Consider the following 22083-nt stretch of genomic DNA (forward strand, 5'->3'; position numbering starts at 1 on the left):
GGTTTGAGGATATCTGAGTGGTACTCTCACATCTTCACAAGTCCCTTTCCATATTAATCCTCATAAATTCTACCAGGATGGAGTCACTGCATCTTGACTGTTTCCTACTTCGGAATGAGATCTCCACCCACCACCACTGCCCACTCTGGGTGTTCTCTGAGGGGTGACCTTATCCTCTCTCTCTATTGTTAATTACTATAACTTTGCACTGATTCCAGTACACATAACTAGTTCTCACAATCCTGGAGGTACATATGTTGAGAGATTTTTTTTAGGATACTTATTAAACAAGGTAATACTTGAAAAGTTGTTTCAAAATGTGTGGAAAATGTCTCACAAATTTAATAGTGCAGTGGAACATTTTCAGCTCCATGAGCACATATAGAGCCACAATGTTGTCCATCTACCACCTCTCATTCTGAGTTCTCCATATGTACTGGCATGTATTGGTTACAGATGAAAGGGGTAGCTATGTGCTCATGTCCCATGGTCTGTGAATACAATACAAAGGCTTAGTCCCTCTGTGCAAAGAGCTCTAGGAAAAGTGACATGGAAAAGCAGTATGGAATTAGGTGATTTATGATTTCCAAGATACCAGGTGAAAAAACCTAATTGGGGGTCACAATGCTTTCCTCTAAATACAGCTATATTTGGATGTCTTTGATTCACATGATCTTTACATTCTCCCATCAGTTTTTGAATATTTAATATTAAGGATTGTTTTCTCAATTATGCTGGTGATTCTTAAAGGTAAGCCCATATAGACAACCACATGTTGCATCATGAATTTATGATAATTTCTTCCACAGGAAGACTTAATTGTTCTTGATCAGGATACAGATAAATCAGTTGTGGAGTTGTCAGAGCTTGGAATCAATGACTTAAAACAAAAACAAACTGAAGTTCTGGTCTCGCCACGCGGAGGGTTCTGAGTGCTGAAATCCGGGGCCTGTGTGGAGGGTTCCGGGTAGTGTGCTCGGGTGGACGGCCACGCCGAGGCGCAGAGCCTCCGTCTGCGGCAGGCCAAGGACGCGGAGCCACCGTCCCCGGGGGCGGAAGATGGCGGCGTGAGTAGAGCAGCGGAAGTCTCCTCCCAAAACAACATATATCTATGAAAATATAACAAAGACAACCCTTCCTAGAATAAAGACCAGAGGACACAGGACAATATCCAGACCACATCCACACCTGAGAGAACCCAGCGCCTCGTGAAGGGGGTAAGATACAAGCCCCGGCCCCGCGGGAGCCGAGCGCCCCTCCCCCCAGCTCCCGGCGGGAGAAGAGCAGGCAGAGCGGGAGGGAGACGGAGCCCAGGGATGCCGAACACCCAGCCCCAGCCATCCGGGCCAGAGTGCAGGTCCCTCGATACTGGGAAAACAGGGCAGCAAGAACAGTGAGCAGGCACTGGAGGCTGGGCGACAGAGGACATAAGAAAAGCGCGCGACCATTTTTTTTTTTTGCTTTTTTGCTGCTTTGTTTTGGCGAGCGCTTTTTGGAAGTCTTAAAGGGACAGGGACCCCAATACTAGAGAAACAGGGCAGAAAGACCGGTGAGCAGAGGCCTGAGGCTGGCACCGGAGAATAAAGAAAAACGAACGACCACCTTTTTTTTTTTTAATTAAAAATTTTTTTTTTTTTTTAATTAAAAAAATTTTTTTTTTATTCTTTTTTTTTGTGGTCGTTGTTTTGTTTTGGCGGGTGCTTTTTGGAAGTCTTAAAGGGGCAGGGCGGGTCACTTAATCCAGAGGTAGGGAATCTGGGATCTCTGGGCACCCTAACCCCTGGGCTGCAGGGAGCAGGGAGGCCCCTTACGGAGATAAATAGCCTCCCAGCAGCTCCTGCTCCAACGCGACTCCACCATTTTGGAGTAGCTGCCCGAGCCAGGCCACGCCCACAGCAACAGCGGAGATTAACTCCGTAGCAGCCGGGCAGGAAGCAGAAACCCTGTCTGCGCGCAGCTGTGCAGCACAAGCCACTAGAGGCCGCTGTTCTCCCAGGAGAGGAGGGCCACAAACCAACAAGAAAGGAAGTCCTTCCAGCCGACACTCGTCCCAGCTCTGCAAACTATTCCTATCACCGTGAAAAGGCAAAGCTACAGGCAGACAAAGATCACAGAGACAACACCAGAGAAGGAGACAGAACTAACCAGTCTTCCTGACAAAGAATTCAAAATAAGAATCATAAACATGCTGACAGAGATGCAGATAAATACGCAAGAAAAATGGGATGAAGTCCGGAAAGAGATCACAGATGCCAGAAAGGAGATCGCAGAAATGAAACAAACTCTGGAAGGGTTTATAAGCAGAATGGATAGAATGCAAGAGGCCATTGATGGAATTGAAATCAGAGAACAGGAACGCATAGAAGCTGACACAGAGAGAGACAAAAGGATCTCCAGGAATGAAACAATATTAAGAGAACTGTGTGATCAATCCAAAAGGAACAATATCCGTATTATAGCGGTCCCAGAAGAAGAAGAGAGAGGAAAAGAGATGGAAAGTATCTTAGAAGAAATAATTGCTGAAAACTTCCCCACACTGGGGGAGGAAGTAATCAAACAGACCACGGAAATACACAGAACCCCCAACAGAAAGGATCCAAGAAGGGCAACACCAAGACACATAATAATTAAAATGGCAAAGATCAAGGACAAGGAAAGAGTGTTAAAGGCAGCTAGAGAGAAAAAGGTCACCTATAAAGGGAAACCCATTAGGCTAACGTCAGATTTCTCAACAGAAACCCTACAGGCCAGAAGAGAATGGCATGATATATTCAATACAATGAAACAGAAGGGCCTTGAACCAAGGATACTGTATCCAGCACGACTATCATTCAAATATGACGGTGGGATTAAACAATTCCCAGACAAACAAAAGCTGAGGGAATTTGCTTTCCACAAACCACCTCTACAGAACATCTTACAGGGACTGCTCTAGATGGGAGCACTCCTAGAAGGAGCACAGCACAAAACACCCAACATATGAAGAATGGAGGAGGAGGAATAAGAAGGGAGAGAAGAAAAGAATCTCCAGACAGTGTATATAACAGCTCAATAAGTGAGCTAAGTTAGGCAGTAAGATACTAAAGAGGCTAACCTTGAACCTTTGGAACCACGAATTTAAAGCCTGCAATGGCAATAAGTACATATCTTTCAATAGTCACCCTAAATGTTAATGGGTTGAATGCACCAATCAAAAGACACAGAGTAACAGAATGGATAAAAAAGCAAGACCCATCTATATGCTGCTTACAAGAAACTCACCTCAAACCCAAAGACATGTACAGACTAAAAGTCAAGGGATGGAAAAACATATTTCAAGCAAACAACAGTGAGAAGAAAGCAGGGGTTGCAGTACTAATATCAGACAAAATAGACTTCAAAACAAAGAAAGTAACAAGAGATAAAGAAGGACACTACATAATGATAAAGGGCTCAGTCAAACAAGAGGATATAACCATTCTAAATATATATGCACCCAACACAGGAGCACCAGCATATGTGAAACAAATACTAACAGAACTAAAGGGGGATATAGACTGGAATGCATTCATTCTAGGAGACTTCAACACACCACTCACCCCAAAGGATAGATCCACTGGGCAGAAAATAAGTAAGGACACGGAAGCACTGAACAGCACAGTAGAGCAGATGGACCTAATAGACATCTATAGAACTCTACATCCAATAGCAGCGGGATATACATTCTTCTCAAGTGCACATGGAACATTCTCCAGAATAGACCACATACTAGGCCACAAAAAGAGCCTCAGAAAATTCCAAAAGATTGAAATCCTACCAACCAACTTTTCAGACCACAAAGGTATAAAACTAGAAATAAACTGTACAAAGAAAGCAAAGAGGCTCACAAACACATGGAGGCTTAACAACACGCTCCTAAATAATCAATGGATCAATGACCAAATCAAAATGGAGATCCAGCAATATATGGAAACAAATGACAACAACAACACTAAGCCCCAACTTCTGTGGGACACAGCAAAAGCAGTCTTAAGAGGAAAGTATATAGCAATCCAAGCATATTTAAAAGAGGAAGAGCAATCCCAAATGAATGGTCTAATGTCACAATTATCGAAATTGGAAAAAGAAGAACAGATGAGGCCTAAGGTCAGCAGAAGGAGGGACATAATAAAGATCAGAGAAGAAATAAATAAAATTGAGAAGAATAAAACAATAGCAAAAATCAATGAAACCAAGAGCTGTTTCTTCGAGAAAATAAACAAAATAGATAAGCCTCTAGCCAGACTTATTAAGAAGAAAAGAGAGTCAACACAAATCAACAGTATCAGAAACGAGAAAGGAAAAATCACGACGGACCCCACGGAAATGCAAAGAATTATTGGAGAATACTATGAAAACCTATATGCTAACAAGCTGGGAAACCTAGGAGAAATGGACAACTTCCTAGAAAAATATAACCTTCCAAGATTGACCCAGGAAGAAACAGAAAATCTAAACAGACCAATTACCAGCAACGAAATTGAAGAGGTAATCAAAAAACTACCAAAGAACAAAACCCCCGGGCCAGATGGATTTACCTCGGAATTTTATCAGACATACAGGGAAGACATAATACCCATTCTCCTTAGAGTTTTCCAAAAAATAGAGGAGGAGGGGATACTCCCAAACTCATTCTATGAAGCTAACATCACCCTAATAACAAAACCAGGCAAAGACTCCACCAAAAAAGAAAACTACAGACCAATATCCCTGATGAACGTAGATGCAAAAATACTCAACAAAATACTAGCAAACCGAATTCAAAAATACATCAAAAGGATCATACACCATGACCAAGTGGGATTCATCCCAGGGATGCAAGGATGGTACAACATTCGAAAGTCCATCAACATCATCCACCACATCAACAAAAAGAAAGACAAAAACCACATAATCATCTCCATAGATGCTGAAAAAGCATTTGAAAAAGTTCAACATCCATTCATGTTAAAAACTCTCAGCAAAATGGGAATAGAGGGCAAGTACCTCAACATAATAAAGGCCATCTATGATAAACCCACAGCCAACATTATATTGAACTGCGAGACGCTGAAAGCATTTCCTCTGAGATCGGGAACTAGACAGGGATGCCCACTCTCTCCACTGTTATTTAACATAGTACTGGAGGTCCTAGCCACGGCAATCAGACAAAATAAAGAAATACAAGGAATCCAGATTGGTAAAGAAGAAGTTAAACTGTCACTATTTGCAGATGACATGATACTGTACATAAAAAACCCTAAAGACTCCACCCCAAAACTACTAGAACTGATATGGGAATACAGCAAAGTTGCAGGATACAAAATCAACACACAGAAATCTGTGGCTTTCCTATATACTAACAACGAACCAACAGAAAGAGAAATCAGGAAAACAACTCCATTCACAATTGCATCAAAAAAAATAAAATACCTAGGAATAAACCTAACCAAAGAAGTGAAAGACTTATACTCTGAAAACTACAAGTCACTCTTAAGAGAAATTAAAGGGGACACTAACAGATGGAAACTCATCCCATGCTCGTGGCTAGGAAGAATTAATATCGTCAAAATGGCCATCCTGCCCAAAGCAATATACAGATTTGATGCAATCCCTATGAAACTACCAGCAACATTCTTCAATGAACTGGAACAAATAATTCAAAAATTCATATGGAAACACCAAAGACCCCGAATAGCCAAAGCAATCCTGAGAAAGAAGAATAAAGTATGGGGAATCTCACTCTACAACTTCAAGCTCTACTATAAAGCCATAGTAATCAAGACAATTTGGTACTGGCACAAGAGCAGAGCCACAGACCAATGGAACAAACTAGAGAATCCAGACATTAACCCAGACATATATGGTCAATTAATATTTGATAAAGGAGCCATGGACATACAATGGCGAAATGACAGTCTCTTCAACAGGTGGTGCTGGCAAAACTATACAGCTACATGTAGGAGAATGAAACTGGACCATTGTCTAACCCAATATACAAAAGTAAACTCAAAATGGATCAAAGACCTGAATGTAAGCCATGAAACCATTAAACTCTTGGAAGAAAACATAGGCAAAAACCTCTTAGACATAAACATGAGTGACCTCTTCTTGAACATATCTCCCCGGGCAAGGAAAACAACAGCAAAAATGAGTAAGTGGGACTATATTAAGCTGAAAAGCTTCTGTACAGCAAAAGACACCATCAATAGAACAAGAAGGATCCCTACAGTATGGGAGAATATATTTGAAAATGACACATCCGATAAAGGCTTGACGTCCAGAATATATAAGGAGCTCTCACGCCTCAACAAACAAAAAACAAATAACCCAATTAAAAAATGGGCAGAGGAACTGAACAGACAGTTCTCCAAAAAAGAAATACAGATGGCCAACAGACACATGAAAAGATGCTCCACATCGCTAATTATCAGAGAAATGCAAATTAAAACTACAATGAGGTATCACCTCACACCAGTAAGGATGGCTGCCATCCAAAAGACAAACAACAACAAATGTTGGCGAGGCTGTGGAGAAAGGGGAACCCTCCTACACTGCTGGTGGGAATGTAAGTTAGTTCAACCATTGTGGAAAGCAGTATGGAGGTATATCAAAATGCTCAAAACAGACTTACCATTTGACCCAGGAATTCCACTCCTAGGAATTTACCCTAAGAATGCAGCAATCAAGTTTGAGAAAGACAGATGCACCCCTATGTTTATTGCAGCACTATTTACAATAGCCAAGAATTGGAAGCAACCTAAATGTCCATCAATAGATGAATGGATAAAGAAGATGTGGTACATATACACAATGGAATACTACTCAGCCATAAGAAAAGGGCAAATCCAATCATTTGCAGCAACATGGATGGAGCTGGAGGGTATTATGCTCAGTGAAACAAGCCAAGCGGAGAAAGAGAAATACCAAATGATTTCACTTATCTGTGGAATATAAGAACAAAGGAAAAACTGAAGGAACAAAACAGCAGCAGAATCACAGAACTCAAGAATGGACTAACAGGTACCAAAGGGAAAGGGACTGGGGAGGATGGGTGGGTAGGGAGGGATAAGGGGGGGAGGAGTAGGGGGGTATTAAGATTAACATGCATGGGGGGGGTAGGAGAAAAGGGAGGGCTGTACAACACAGAGAAGGCAAGTAGTGATTCTACAACATTTTGCTATGCTGATGGACAGTGACTGTAAAGGGGTTTATAGGGGAGACCTGGTATAGGGGAGAGCCTAGTAAACATAATATTCGTCATGTAAGTGTAGATTAGTGATAGCAAAAAAAAAAAAAAGGGCAGTTCCTGTGTGGTAACCTCCAACGAGTTCTACACAAGGGTATAAAGGGCATATAAAAGTGTAGGCAAAGGGTCTGTTTGTGTTTATGCAGAGGATCAAAGCCTAATTGGGCTACCCTGAAAATGAACTAAGATACGATATGAAAGAGAACTTCCAACATCTGCACTCTCTGGAAGACTCATGCCAGAAGATGATCATCAAAAAACCCCAACAAAGATCCACGCACTGCTACAGCTGTAGATGCACTCATCCCACCAGTTCCTGGACTTGCCATGGGAATGAGGAAGGAGATATCTAAGCTGGCCTGTGCATACAGTAAAACAACAAAATTGGACTGGATCTATACTGTTGGAACTCAACCAAGAATTTGGAGAAGTGCAAATTGTAGCGCTCCAAAGTCTTACAACTACAAACTATTTACTGTTAAAAGAACATATGGCATGTGAACAGTCCCCAGGAATGGGTTGTTTTAATTTGTCTGATTTCTCTCAGACTGTTCAAGTTCAGTTGGACAATATCCACCATATCATAGATAAGTGTTCACAAATGCCTAAGTTGCCTAACTGGTTTTCTTGGTTTGACCGGAGATGGCTGGTAATTACAGGTATGCTTTGGTTATGTAACTATACTCCTATTATGTTAATGTGTGCGTGCAATTTAAGTAGTAGCTTAAAACCTATACATGCTGAAGTTACTCTACAAGAAGATATGTCAAAGAAATAATCAATCTTCCCATGTTTTCTGCCGCCTGCTACTTCTATAGCTTTTCTTCTTCCTTCCTAATTACAACCCTTAAATAGAATTCGTGCCTCATATCAAATTTACCGAGTATCATAATTCTTCCAAGTGGTAAAGATACCTCAAGACAAATGCTGGGCATAGAAGCCACAGGGCATAAATATGCAAAGAAGTAAAAAGCTAACTTTTTCAAACAATAAGGCTTCTCTCTCACTTACCAACTTCACATTTCCCTGTATGGCCCCGGAAGATGACTGGTTAGCCAGAGACGGGTAAGATTCCTCAAGGGAGGAACAACCTAAGACAGGCACAGTCGCAGGGGGGCCATCAGGTGAGAAATTGGGGATCAACAGAGGTGAGGCTTAGAACCTCAGCCCCCCTGTTCTGAGAGAAATCTTCTGCATACGTGGATGTTTTATTGCCCTGGTCTAGCTTGGATTAACACATAGCCTACAGGCACACACCTGATCATCTACATTTGCTCTCTTACAACACTAAACTATGTTTTCTACCTTTATCTTGTATCTACCTACCACTTCAGCATTTTATTAAAAATAATAATAATAAAGAGAGAAATGTGGTATCCACATATAAATCAAGTATAAAAACCAAATGAATATTCATATTTGAACTGACTGTTTATAGTTCATAATGCATGAGCAAAACCGAAAGTTTCTGTGATGACTGCCCTTGTACTGTTCACTATGTAACTTATTCATTATGTAAGAATTTGTTCTACATGTAAAAACTTGTTTGTTATGCCTCAGAAGATTGGAGAGTGATGAAAATTAGGCTTGGGGTGGATTAATGATTGTGCATTGAGCATTGACTCCCCTATACAGAATTTTATTGTCATTAACAACCATTTGATCAATAAATATGAGAGATGCCCTCACAAAAAAAAAAAAAAAAAACCAAAAAACCAAAAAACCAAAAAAACAAAACAAAACAAAAAAAAAAACAACAACAACAACAAAAAAAGGACAGACTTCCAATGGTAAAATAAATAAGTAACTGGGATGTAATGTATAGCATAAGGAATATAGTCAAGATATTGTAACAGCCTGGTAGGGTGATAGCTGGAACCTAGAATTATGTATATAAATGTTCTACCACTGTGTTGTACACTTGAAACTCATGTAATGTAATACTGTGTGTCAACTACCCTTCAATAAAAAATAATTATTTAAAAAAAAAAAACAAAAAACAAAAACAAAATAACTACCCAATACTTGGAGTATATGGCACATATGTGGAATTAATCACTCTTAAAATTTGGTTGATTGCTTTATCCTTGAACTTGCCTGAAAGATTTGATTTGCCTTGAAAATAAAACTACAGTCCTAGTTAGTTTTCCCTCTGAGCAAAGAGAGACTTGATTCTCACACAGAATGAGCCTAGAATCATTGTTGGGTTGCTTCTGGTCTGTGGATCTTAAAAAGAAACGTATGTAAGTTCCTGTTTCTAGATATGATAGAGATTTACCATGGCTAAGAACTGTATTTCCCCACTTTATAATTTAAAGCTGCAATTTTCATAGGATATTATTTAAATAAATCATCATTAATATTTTTTATTCTAAATGATGGATATGAGATATGTGTCTTATGGGAAGCACATTTACATGAGGAACCAAGGTGTCTGTTAGAAGAAAATAATACCATAAGAGAAGAGAGAGCCAAGTGAACAAATATGATCCCTACAAATCTGTTTCTAGGATAGTAATGATGACTCAGATTTGTTGCCAGGACCACATTTTCATCTTATGTTTTAGGTTTGTGTGGTAATAGAAAAATTTCACTTAAAAAACCTTGTAACATTGGGACAAAAGCAGCTCTCTTTGGATATCCACTTGGAAAAGTGAAATAATCTAATGGAGAAAAGCTTTTCTTTGCCATTGGAAAGAACAAGCCTGGTCACTATTGCCTGAAGGGTTTCAGAATGCTCTTCCCTTTCTGACATCTGAAGTCTCCAAACGTCAACTGCCTGGCAGTGACAATATTTGGAAGAAGTCCTAGAAGCACTCAACAGGCAGGGGTACCCTGTTATGAACAGAAATACCTAGCTCAAGTGGTTTATGACTAAATTCTTCCTAGTGATGGTGGTAGGAGAATGGCAAAGTGAGATGAACAAACTTTGACAAGTATGTGACCTGGGCTTGAATTGTATTTTAACCATTTAATAAATATATAACTTCAACAAGTTATATTTTTGAGTCATTATTTTGATCTGTGCATGCATGTATAATATATATACAGCAAAGAACTGTATGTTTTATATGTTTGCTATGCAAATTAAATTGGTGCAAAAATGTAAAGCACCTAGAATAGTGTCTTGCTAGTTGAGTGAGTTTGAAATGTTTTCTTTTTTCCATTTCCTTATCTATATCAATTAAAAACCAAAGAGAAATAGCATAAGGCAAATGATAGGTAGAAAGAGAGTTTAAATTAAAAAAATGAACAAGAGAACATGATCTACATGAAAAAAAATGGGAATAAATAGATGATCAAGAGATAGGGATGAGACACAGAACACGTTATGTGCCTTATATAAATCATAGGAGAAAGAAGAGTTAGAGAAGGGAGTAGCTGATTGACAGTAGAGAAAAATAATTGAAACAGGAAAAATTGCTCAGTGCGGAAGAAGGAAAATAAAAGAACTGTGATGAGAAATTAGCTTACTGAAAATTGTTAGATGTGCCTAACATGCCTATTAGTTTACTTATGAACATTTAAAAACATTGCATAGGATACTTTCAAGAGAGATGTATGAGATAATTTGAAAATAACATTTATCTTTTTTTGATTTAATCTTCTCCAATGCTTGGAGTTCAACAGTCAGAAGCCATCTACCATAGTTAAACACTGCATCAGAGAGTTTGTGAAAGATACATAAATAAGTAACAGAGGGTTGTCTGAAAAAAATGGAAAAAGGAATAAATGGGAATTTATGATTCAAGATATCCTACTGGTAATTGAATCCAATCCAGTGTTTTTGAAAACAGGTATATAAACATGTATTGAAATTATGGGTTATGTGTTATAAACAGGATTTATAGTGAAGAATTCTAATATTCTAAGAATTCTAATATAGTGAAGTATTCACTAATATAGTCAAGACTTCTAATACTCTAGAACCCATATAGAAAAAAAAATTCACAGTAAATATAACACTTCTGGGTATTCCCAGAGTCATATATTGATGTGGTACATCAAAATAGTGATGGATTTATCTAGATGGCAGATCAGCATCCAAATGGAATTATTTAAATTCTTCAAACTATAGTTAGGTTCATTCAGTTTACTGCTCTTTCATCATGGCTTAGCCAAAAGAATTTCAGAATAGATATTTAAAACACAATATTTGAAAGGTCATTGATGATTCATACGTGTTTTATGTAAATGTAAAAGTGTATTTCTCCTTTTAACTCAAATCAACTATGGTTTAAAATTTCTTTATATCTTTATCCAAAGTTCAATGTTATTTTTATATTACTTATTTGAACTTTTAAAAAATACCAGTAGTATAAAGTTAAAGATAATGGACCAGTATAAATCAAGTTGTATCTTTTTTGTCATTAATAACTGTAGATTGAATACTTAATTATATGTCATATTCAGTCATCCATGTCTATATGCAATGATTAAACTAAAAAACTTATTAAAAATGAATAGTGATGGAATTAGGGTATTTCCCAAGCTCCTATTATTAGGCCAATCATTTAAGCATATGTAAATGTATGGCAGTAACAGAGGGAAATTTAACAGATACATTTCATTTCTTCTTAGCTGTCAGTGGTGAAAAATGCATATTATTTTTCTCCTCAGGCCAAATTGTTAGTGGAACATGAAGCGTAAGAGCAATTCGCAGTATGAGTTATCAGCCAGAGACAATAAACTTACCCCAAAAAAGTCTAGGGAAATTTTTTAAAAATGTGTAGGAGATCACATTCAGTTTCGCCCTTAGCAAAAAATCTGTGTTGTAAACCCCAAAAATACATTTATTCTCCTTAAATTGAGGACAAGAAAGTCCACCATTATTTCAAACTACCCAATAACATGGAAGGTTTACAGAAACAAAGGAAGATTCATTTTATTTATTTTTTAGGAAATAGTGGCTACATTTGCTTTTGAAATTTATTTTAAATATAAAAAATTTCAATAAATTCTGTCTGTATCCTCACTTCCTGAACAATATGAAAACTGGATAATTTCCTTTGGTGGTTGCAGTTATCTCTGGGGTCAGAGAACTTAAACCCTAAGCTGTTAATAGTGTGAATAAATGCAACAGTGAAGCATCTGTCTCTGTTTATAATGTTACTTTGGTATTTCTGCCAATTTAACTAACACTGAAAAAAAGAGGACCTTTGAAAGGGACACCACCTGTTGAGCAGCAGTGCCTCCCCCTAATGTTATAATCGTGACTTTTTTGTTATGTTCACCTAAAGCAACTATTGCCAGCTATTGCCACTGAACCCCAGTGTTCAGTTCCTGTTGGAAGTTGCAACTGTTGAAAAGAATGCAGAGTTAGAGATTTAAGAGGGCTTCCTGGTTCTTATGGATGAATTCCAGGACTGCTGTAGCTTCTCTGTTGCTACAATTCCCAATGAACGTATTTACTACTAAAAGACCTAATGCATTCAAGCCATTTAGAAAGATGTTAAGGGAATTTAAAACTGGAGAGGATGAGAAGAAGAAGAAGAAGAAAAAACATATATAGCAATAAACTCCTTGTCAAACTGTGATGAGGAAAGAAGGAAAGTCCAAAATGTCACCTTATAAATTGAGGTCAAATAGGTCTCTTCCTTTCAAGGGTGTCTTTGCCTTCTGCCTTGCTGGGAAAATCCAAGCTACTGCATGCCCACTACCACATCTACTTTCCTACCAGCATCTTTGTACCTGTATACTTTGACTTCTCTCCTGTTATTATCAACAGGCTCTATCATTCCTTAGGGGTAAATTCCCCACTGAGGGAGTAGATCCTGCTCTTCTCTCTTACTCAACTATGTTGCTTGAGCAATTTTCTTCTCTCTCTCCTAAATGAGCAAAATTCTCTTTCCTGGATCAAGACATCAATATTCAAACATGCTAATATTTATATCTTAAAAACACTATATGATCCCATGCCCATTGTATTTATCACCTAATTTCACTGTTTGTCCTCACAGGACAATGCTCAAAAGGTAATCACTACTCAGTACCACCAATTCTTTTCTTCCCAGACTCCCTTAAATTCAATACACATTTCATCCCCATGACTCCACTGAAACTAATGTAGCCAAAGGCCTCCATGGCTAAATCCAATAGTTAATGCTCAGTCATTATCTTAGCTAGGCTTTTAATAAGTAATACTTTTTTCCAGTGGTGCAAACTCCTGGTCTTCTAGTGCCAGCTGGTCTCTCCCTTGTGTTTTCCTTTACTGGTTCTTCCTGAACTCTAAGCAGGGAGATTCTTGAGAAACTCTCACATTCAGCCCTTTGGCCTTTTCATTCCTCAGTCTCTGCTCACTTACACAGTGCTGTGATCTTAAATTATGCCTGTATACTGATGACTCCCCAAATTTTAGTGTCAGCCTTTTTACTGAATGCCAACTCCATTTATTCAACTGTCTACTCATCTCCAGTTGGATGTCAAATAGTATCTCAGACTCAACAGGGTAAGAAAGAAACTCACATAGGTCATATTGAATCTATGGGCAAAGCCTCTCAGCTCAACCTGCAAAATATATCTTAAGTGGTACCGTTTGCCACTGCCTGCACTGCCGTCACCCAGGGCCTTCCTTCATTTTTTGATGAAAGCACAGCCATGTATCTCTTTCTTCAATTTCTGTTTTTCCCCCTTGTAGTATATTCTCAACAAAGAAGCCAGAATGACACTACCAAGTGCAAATTTGATTGTCTCCTATTGTTCAGAACTCTCTGGTGTCTCTTCATCTCATTCAGAATGAAAATCAAAGCCCTTTTCATACTCTGCATGTCCTGTAAGATCTGTCTCCCAATTACCCTTCTGGTCCTGTCTATTCTAATTGTGCCCCTTGACATGTCTGCTTTTCACATGTCTCCCATCTCCTTAAACAAGCCAGGCATTCTCCCCAAACAGTGCCTTTGTTTTAGTGTTACCTCTGCCTAAAGTGCTCTTCCTCCAAGTGCTTGTAAGGCTTGCTCTCTCATGTCCTTCAAGCTTTTGCTCAAATGGCAGTTTTGTAAGTACTTTCTAGAATTCAGCTCCTCATCACCCTTCCCTGCTATTTTTCTTTTCTCTGTAAATTGTACTTCCTTCTAACCTATTATAATGTCTATCTTTCTCCAGGAGCAGGTAACTTTACAAAGACAGGGATTTTTACCTATTTCCCACTGTTCTATCCCAAGTACCCAGAGCAGTATCTGGCACGTAGTAGGTTCTAAAAGGATAGTTATTGGAACATATTTCTTTGTTCTGAGTGAAAGCTACACCTTTTTTTTTGAGACAGAAACCTCTTGGATCTTTTCTTTTTGGGTCTCCTTTTAAATACACCATATATAACTGAGAGGGTTGAAAACATTTTAGGCTTTGATAAATCATTTTATTAACCATCTGAAGTATTTCAGGCAGTTTGAAAACCTGATTATGATATGTTCAGATTAGTAGGGTGGTGGAGTCTGAATTTTGGAATCCTGTTGCCAGGCTTTGACCTCAGCTCATCAGCTTCCTAGACGTGGGGTCTCGGGCAAGTGATTCAGCACCTCTACATTCAGTATCCTCTTTTGTTTTATAAGGATAGTAAAAAGCAAACTATTTACATTCTTCATAGCATTTAATCTCCCCAAAATACTATGATATAAAGTTTGTATCGAATACACAGTATATTAGATTAATTTAAGTATAAATGTTTGTATTATATTATTGTTTATACCATCACTTGATGTTTCTTTTCCTTCTTTCTGCTCCACTGTTAACCTAAGTCCCACTTGCTAAAAGTGTTAGTAGTGAAAAGAAAAGGAGTCTGAAGGTGGGAGGAACAGTGGAGAACACTGTTCTGAAGTGTGAGTCATTCTTTGATTGTTTAATAAGCACCAGTTTAGATATACTAATGGTCAACCACAATTTTGACAGCTGGAATTTGTTCCTAAGTGGACTTGAAGAACAGTTATTTTCCTTCTGTGACCCGTTTTCTGTCTGCTGCATGACTTCAGACTCTTCTAACCTCAATCAAGATAGAATTGATTTTTAAAGGTATTTGCACTTCATTTTTAATATTGACTCTAAATCAGTATGGCAAGCAGTACAAATTAGAGAGAGCTATTTAGAAGTGACCAGAAAAGTTGTATTATTACTTGAATAATATGTTAAACATTTAGGTAGGTAGTTATAGCATTGTTACTTTAGTCGAATCTTATTTATAGACTAATGGTGATATTCTCCAGTCACAACATTCCCCAGTGGTGAAGAAAGTGGAACTTGTATTATTATTCCAAAACAGGAATCAACAATTGCATTATATGGAATGTTATTAGTCCTGACCACATGCATGAGCATATTAATTATTCAACATGCATTTTATTTTAAAAGTGAAACTGCTTAGAATATATATATATAATGCCCTCTTTGATATCATATTTGACTAATTAAGACCCAGCCCTGAACTAACATGAAATAATGTGATTACCTTTCAAATCCTGAACTATCCTTGCTAGTAGTGTTCTTAAAACTCAAATTCTGTCTTCTATTCCAAAGGCACAGTATAGATCTCTTAACACTCTGTTACTTAGAATCTGATGAACATGTACTCTTATATCCTTTCCACTATGTTGGAATCTCTGCTTGTGACACAAAAATTTCCCACCCATAAAAACCGAGAGGCTTGGTATAGTACAGCATTCTTGCTATGGTATAGCGTAGAAGTCCCTGATTACTGGTGTACATGTAGTGAGTACTAATTCTTGCAACGGAATGCTTTTTGCTCTGTACTTGTATTGTTTGCTTCTGTACCTCCTACTTTTTCATTTCTAAGACATATAAGAGATTTTTAACATCTCCATTTTCAAGTCAACAGGGCACATTTAAAATATGCTTATAATGAGGAATTTCTGTTCTTCTGTAAATGAGAAATAGATTCTGGTGTTTCTAACCTTTCAAAGTCAAATGTGTTTATGTTGTTGCTGAAGATAACTATTATTCTCCAAACCTGTGGTGTCCTCATTGAAAGAAACTACTTTCCATTGCACAACTGAGCCCAAATGCTTTTCACTTGAAAGTGAATTGCTCATTCATCTGTTTTATTATGCCAATGTCCTATAATTATTCTTTAATTAAATAATGGCACAAGGTAACATACTAGTGAAGATATTAAGGATAGTTAACATACAAATGAATTATAGGATGACAATACCCGAAGCAGGATCTATAGCGGGGAGTGCAGAGATGTTACAGAAAAGTAAAGGTTTATTTATTTATTTATTTATTTATTTATTTATTGTCTTCTAAGATAAATGAATAGAAGCTAAGATCTGGGAAAGTTAGTTGAATGTCTTTCAGTCCAAGGTTGCCAGTTCTACCTGTGAAAGCTCTTCAGAATATCAAAACAATACTACGTTTAGATTCATCTGTTATTTTTGATGAGTATCTGGGCTGTTAATGTTTGAAATTTTTACTGTGTTTACAAAGTGTGATTCACTGAACTTAAAAGAGGGTTCTTTTTCACTGGATATCCAGTTTCTGTTTACTTCAGTCCTCTCCCATTTGTTGGTTTTTCAATATTAATTGATTAATTTAAACTAAGAAACACTTGCGGCAATGTGTCCAGAGTACTTCCTTATCAGCTTTTTTTTTATGTTCCAGAAACATATGAAAATCCTTCTTCTAGATATCTGGGGAGGAACACAACATTTCTCCTTTCAAATGCATTGAAATACCATATGTCATATCTATTAAGGACCTTTTATTAAAGGAAAGAAATTTAGAGTATGTTCCGTGTGTCCCAGTAACTCTAAAGATCTTGGCAGAGGTTCTGCTCTCATCAGCTCTCAAGCTGGTATAGGACTTCTCTAAAATGCACAGGACTAGGACTGCTCCACCAAGCTTATATGACTTTGCCATTGCTGGCTTTGGTCTAAGAACCCTGCTGCTAAGTCTCTTTACTTGGTTCACTCTGGGCACCTCCCTGAGCATCTTGGGAACCAAGGAAGTTCAGGATGTCCTAGACTCTGACTGAGACTCAGTGTGGATCTTTACTCTGTTGTATTTTTGACATTAAAAAGAAATGAGAATTTATTGCTGGCATTTAGTTATAGATTTTTCAGTGTTTCAGAAAGGTTGTTTTTCTGCTATGAAATTATCAAAGCCAAGAGCTTTTCCTCTAGCCCTAGTTGATTAAATCCCAGTACTGGGAGGGAAGGGGGTTTTGTAATGAGAAGCCTGACTTTTTTGAACGTGAAGAAAAGACACACTAGTGTATGTTCAACAGGAAGGACAGTAATGGTAATATTAATTATAATTCATTGATCACATATTAGGCACCATGCCCTTACTATTTGCTTTAAATATATTATTTCTACATTTATGATATTTCTGCAAGATAATGATTAGTATCTCTATTTGATGGTCAATAAAACATAGGCTTACTGGGTTTAAATTCTTGACTAAGTTCACACAGTCAGTAACTGTCAAAGGATGGTTCTGAATCTATATTTCTCTGATCCTTTCCACATTATCACACTGCCATTGTTTAATTGACCCTAATTCTCTTATTAAAGTTTTACTCTGGTCCTGAAAAATTTACCCAAGTCACTTAATCTTTATGAGTCTCTGGTATATTTTCTGTAAAAAGGGAAATAATGGTCCTTAACCTCCTTAAAGAACCCAAGTGAAGATGAAATGAAATCATGTATATAAGGAGCTCTGTAAATTATAAATCACTATCAATAAACACCATAATAGTATAACAGTACTTTGAAAAATGATAATTATTTCTCAAATGGTTGTGGTAGTGGAAATAATTAAGGTTATATATAAACCCAAATCACATTCAGTTTACATTGGGTCAAAACATGGTACAAAAGTTATTTAACATAGATTTATTTTGTAATGTAGATCTAGCTAATTTAAAATTAAACTGCATTTAAAAACAGATTTACAGAAAACAAATTTACAGACATTACCCAAAAAAGATAAAAATTAAAAGAAATACAATAGTTAAGGAAGACTAAAGATAGCATAAATTCCCATATGAACAATGGACAAAAATTGTGCTCATTTTGTTAAAACAGATCATTTTCCACACACAATAAAAATCTAATTATTCCACATTAGGATGGGGCATGGGTTAATCAGGCTCAGTTCAAGTCTCCCTCTGGTTCCCTCTTCACCCAAAATTCCAACATCTATGATAGATGCAATTTAAAACCACAAGTTTAAGGAGGGGCGGAAGATGGCGGCGTGAGTAGAGCAGCGGAAATCTCCTCCCAAAACCACAAATATCTATGAAAATATAACAAAGACAACCCTTCCTGGAATAAAGACCAGAGGACACAGGACAATATCCAGACCACATCCACACCTGAGAGAACCCAGCGCCTCGCGAAGGGGGTAAGATACAAGCCCCGGCCCCGCGGGAGCCGAGCGCCCCTCCCCCCAGCTCCCGGCGGGAGAAGAGCAGGCAGAGCGGGAGGGAGACGGAGCCCAGGGCTGCCGAACACCCAGCCCCAGCCATCCGGGCCAGAGCGCAGACACAGTACGTGCCCAGGGGGCCCTGGATGCTAGGGAAACAGGGCAGCAAGAACAGTGAGCGGGCACTGGAGGACGGGTGCTGGAGGACATAAGAAAAGCGCACGACCATTTTTTTTTGCTGTTTTGTTTTGGCGAGCGCTTTTTGGAAGTCTTAAAGGGATAGGGCCCCCAATACTAGGGAAACAGGGCAGCAAGAACAGTGAGCGGGCACTGGTGGCCTGGCGCCGGAGGACACCAGAAAAACGCGCGACCATTTTTTTTTTTTGCTGTTTTGTTCTGGCGAGCGCTTTTTGGAAGTCTTAAAGGGATAGGGCCCCAAATACTAGGGAAACAGGGCAGCAAGACGGGTGAGCAGATGCCTGAGGCTGGTGCTGGAGAATAAAGAAAAACGAGCGGCCACTTTTTTTTTTTTTAATTAAAAAAAAATTTTTTTTTTTTTTTTTAGTCTAAATTTTTTTTTTTTTTTTTCTGGTCGTTCTTTTGTTTTGGCAGGTGCTTTTTGGAAGTCTTAAAGGGGCAGGGTGGGACACTTAATCCAGAGGTAGGGAATCCGGGGATCTCTGGGCACCCTAACCCCTGGGCTGCAGTGAGCACAGAGGCCCCTTACGGAGATAAATAGCCTCCCTGACGCTCCCCCTCCAACGCGACTCCACCACTTTGGAGCAGCTGCCCAAGCCAGGCCACGCCCACAGCAACAGCGGAGATTAACTCCATAGCAGCCAGGCAGGAAGCAGAAACCCTGTCTGCGTGCAGCTGCCCAGCACAAGCCACTAGAGGGCGCTGTTCTCCCAGGAGAGGAGGGCCACAAACCAACAAGAAGGGAAGTTCTTCCAGCCGTCACTCGTCCCAGCTCTGCAAACTATTCCTATCACCGTGAAAAGGCAAAGCTACAGGCAGACAAAGATCACAGAGACAACACCAGAGAAGGAGACAGACCTAACCAGTCTTCCTGACAAAGAATTCAAAATAAGAATCATAAACATGCTGACAGAGATGCAGAGAAATACGCAAGAGATATGGGATGAAGTCCGGAGGGAGATCACAGATGCCAGAAAGGAGATTGCAGAAATGAAACAAACTCTGGAAGGGTTTATAAGCAGAATGGATAGGATGCAAGAGGCCATTGATGGAATTGAAACCAGAGAACAGGAACGCATAGAAGCTGACATAGAGAGAGATGAAAGGATCTCCAGGAATGAAACAATGCTAAGAGAACTGTGTGACCAATCCAAAAGGAACAGTATCCGTATTATAGGGGTTCCAGAAGAAGAAGAGAGAGGAAAAGAGATGGAGAGTATCTTAGAAGAAATAATTGCTGAAAACGTCCCCAAACTGGGGTAGGAAGTAATCGAACAGACCACGGAAATACACAGAACCCCCAACAGAAAGGATCCAAGAAGGACAACACCAAGACACATAATAATTAAAATGGCAAAGATCAAGGACAAAGAAAGAGTTTTAAAGGCAGCTAGAGAGAAAAATGTCACCTATAAAGGAAAACCCATCAGGCTAACATCAGACTTCTCGACAGAAACCCTACAGGCCAGAAGAGAATGGCATGATATATTTAATACAATGAAACAGAAGGGCCTTGAACCAAGGATATTGTATCCAGCACGACTATCATTCAAATATGATGGTGGGATTAAACAATTCCCAGACAAACAAAAGCTGAGGGAATTTGTTTCCCACAAACCACCTCTACAGAACATCTTACAGGGACTGCTCTAGATGGGAGCACTGCTAGAAAGAGCACAGCACAAAACACCCAACATATGAAGAATGGAGGAGGAGGAATAAGAAGGGAGAGAAGAAAAGAATCTCCAGACAGTGTATATAACAGCTCAATAAGCGAGCTAAGTTTGGCAGTAAGATACTAAAGAGGCTAACCTTGAACCTTTGGTAACCACAAATTTAAAGCCTGCAATGGCAATAAGTACATATCTTTCAATAGTCACCCTAAATGTTAATGGGCTGAATGCACCAATCAAAAGACATAGAGTAATAGAATGGATAAAAAAGCAAGATCCATCTATATGCTGCTTACAAGAAACTCACCTCAAACCCAAAGACATGTACAGACTAAAAGTCAAGGGATGGAAAAACATATTTCAAGCAAACAACAGCGAGAAGAAAGCAGGGGTTGCAGTACTAATATCAGACAAAATGGACTTCAAAACAAAGAAAGTAACAAGAGATAAAGAAGGACACTACATAATGATAAAGGGCTCAGTCCAACAAGAGGATATAACCATTCTAAATATATATGCTCCCAACACAGGAGCACCAGCAAATGTGAAACAAATACTAACAGAACTAAAGGGGGAAATAGACTGCAATGCATTCATTCTAGGAGACTTCAACACACCACTCACCCCAAAGGATAGATCCACTGGGCAGAAAATAAGTAAGGACGCGGAAGCACTGAACAACACAGTAGAGCAGATGAACCTAATAGACATCTATAGAACTCTACATCCAAAAGCAACAGGATACACATTCTTCTCAAGTGCACATGGAACATTCTCCAGAATAGACCACATACTAGGCCACAAAAAGAGCCTCAGAAAATTCCAAAAGATTGAAATCCTACCAACCAACTTTTCAGACCACAAAGGCATAAAACTAGAAATAAACTGTACAAATAAAACCACAAGTTTTGTGCCACTTACTCCTCCACATTCCCAGGACTGTCAGCTGAAGTGAGCATTGCTCCTGAGGATTGCAAGCCTGATAAAACTCCATAGTAATCAATGGAGAAAAGTACATTGTCCTCACTCCCAACATGTGAACATGCTTCCAGTTGTAAAATAGGAGACACCTTTGGATAGATAGACACGTTTCAAAAGAGGCTTTATTGTTTTTTCTCCTCCTCTACTTCTTAACTGAGTCTTTACCTCATATGTGAAGCTACATTTGAAGCACCTCTTTGGTATTATTTGCTTAAAGTTATCTCCATAGTTCTCTTTGTTTTTCTTCCTCCATCTTTCTCTTTTCCTCTTTCCCTCCCTCCTTCCCTCTTGATGGTAGGTATCAGGTAGGCAGTTAGATAGATGGAAAAGAGAGATTAGATACAGATATAGACACATACACACATTCCTACCACCCTAGCTATATGTGTTTTGTATGTGCTTTGACTTCCAATCCCAACTTTTCCTTCTCTTAAGCTGAATTAGGTTCGAAATAATCTTATTTTCAACTTCTTATGGCACAGAACAATCAAATTCTGTCAATGGGAGGACAGTAGTACAGGGGGCATGAAGAACAGATATTCAGAGAAAGAGATGAGAGAGACTATGAGGCCACACTTCTATCTAGGTTCCTCAAGCCCACCACTGCCA

Source organism: Manis pentadactyla, chromosome 1, assembly GCF_030020395.1.
Source record: "Manis pentadactyla isolate mManPen7 chromosome 1, mManPen7.hap1, whole genome shotgun sequence".
In the NCBI taxonomy this organism is placed as follows: domain Eukaryota; kingdom Metazoa; phylum Chordata; class Mammalia; order Pholidota; family Manidae; genus Manis; species Manis pentadactyla.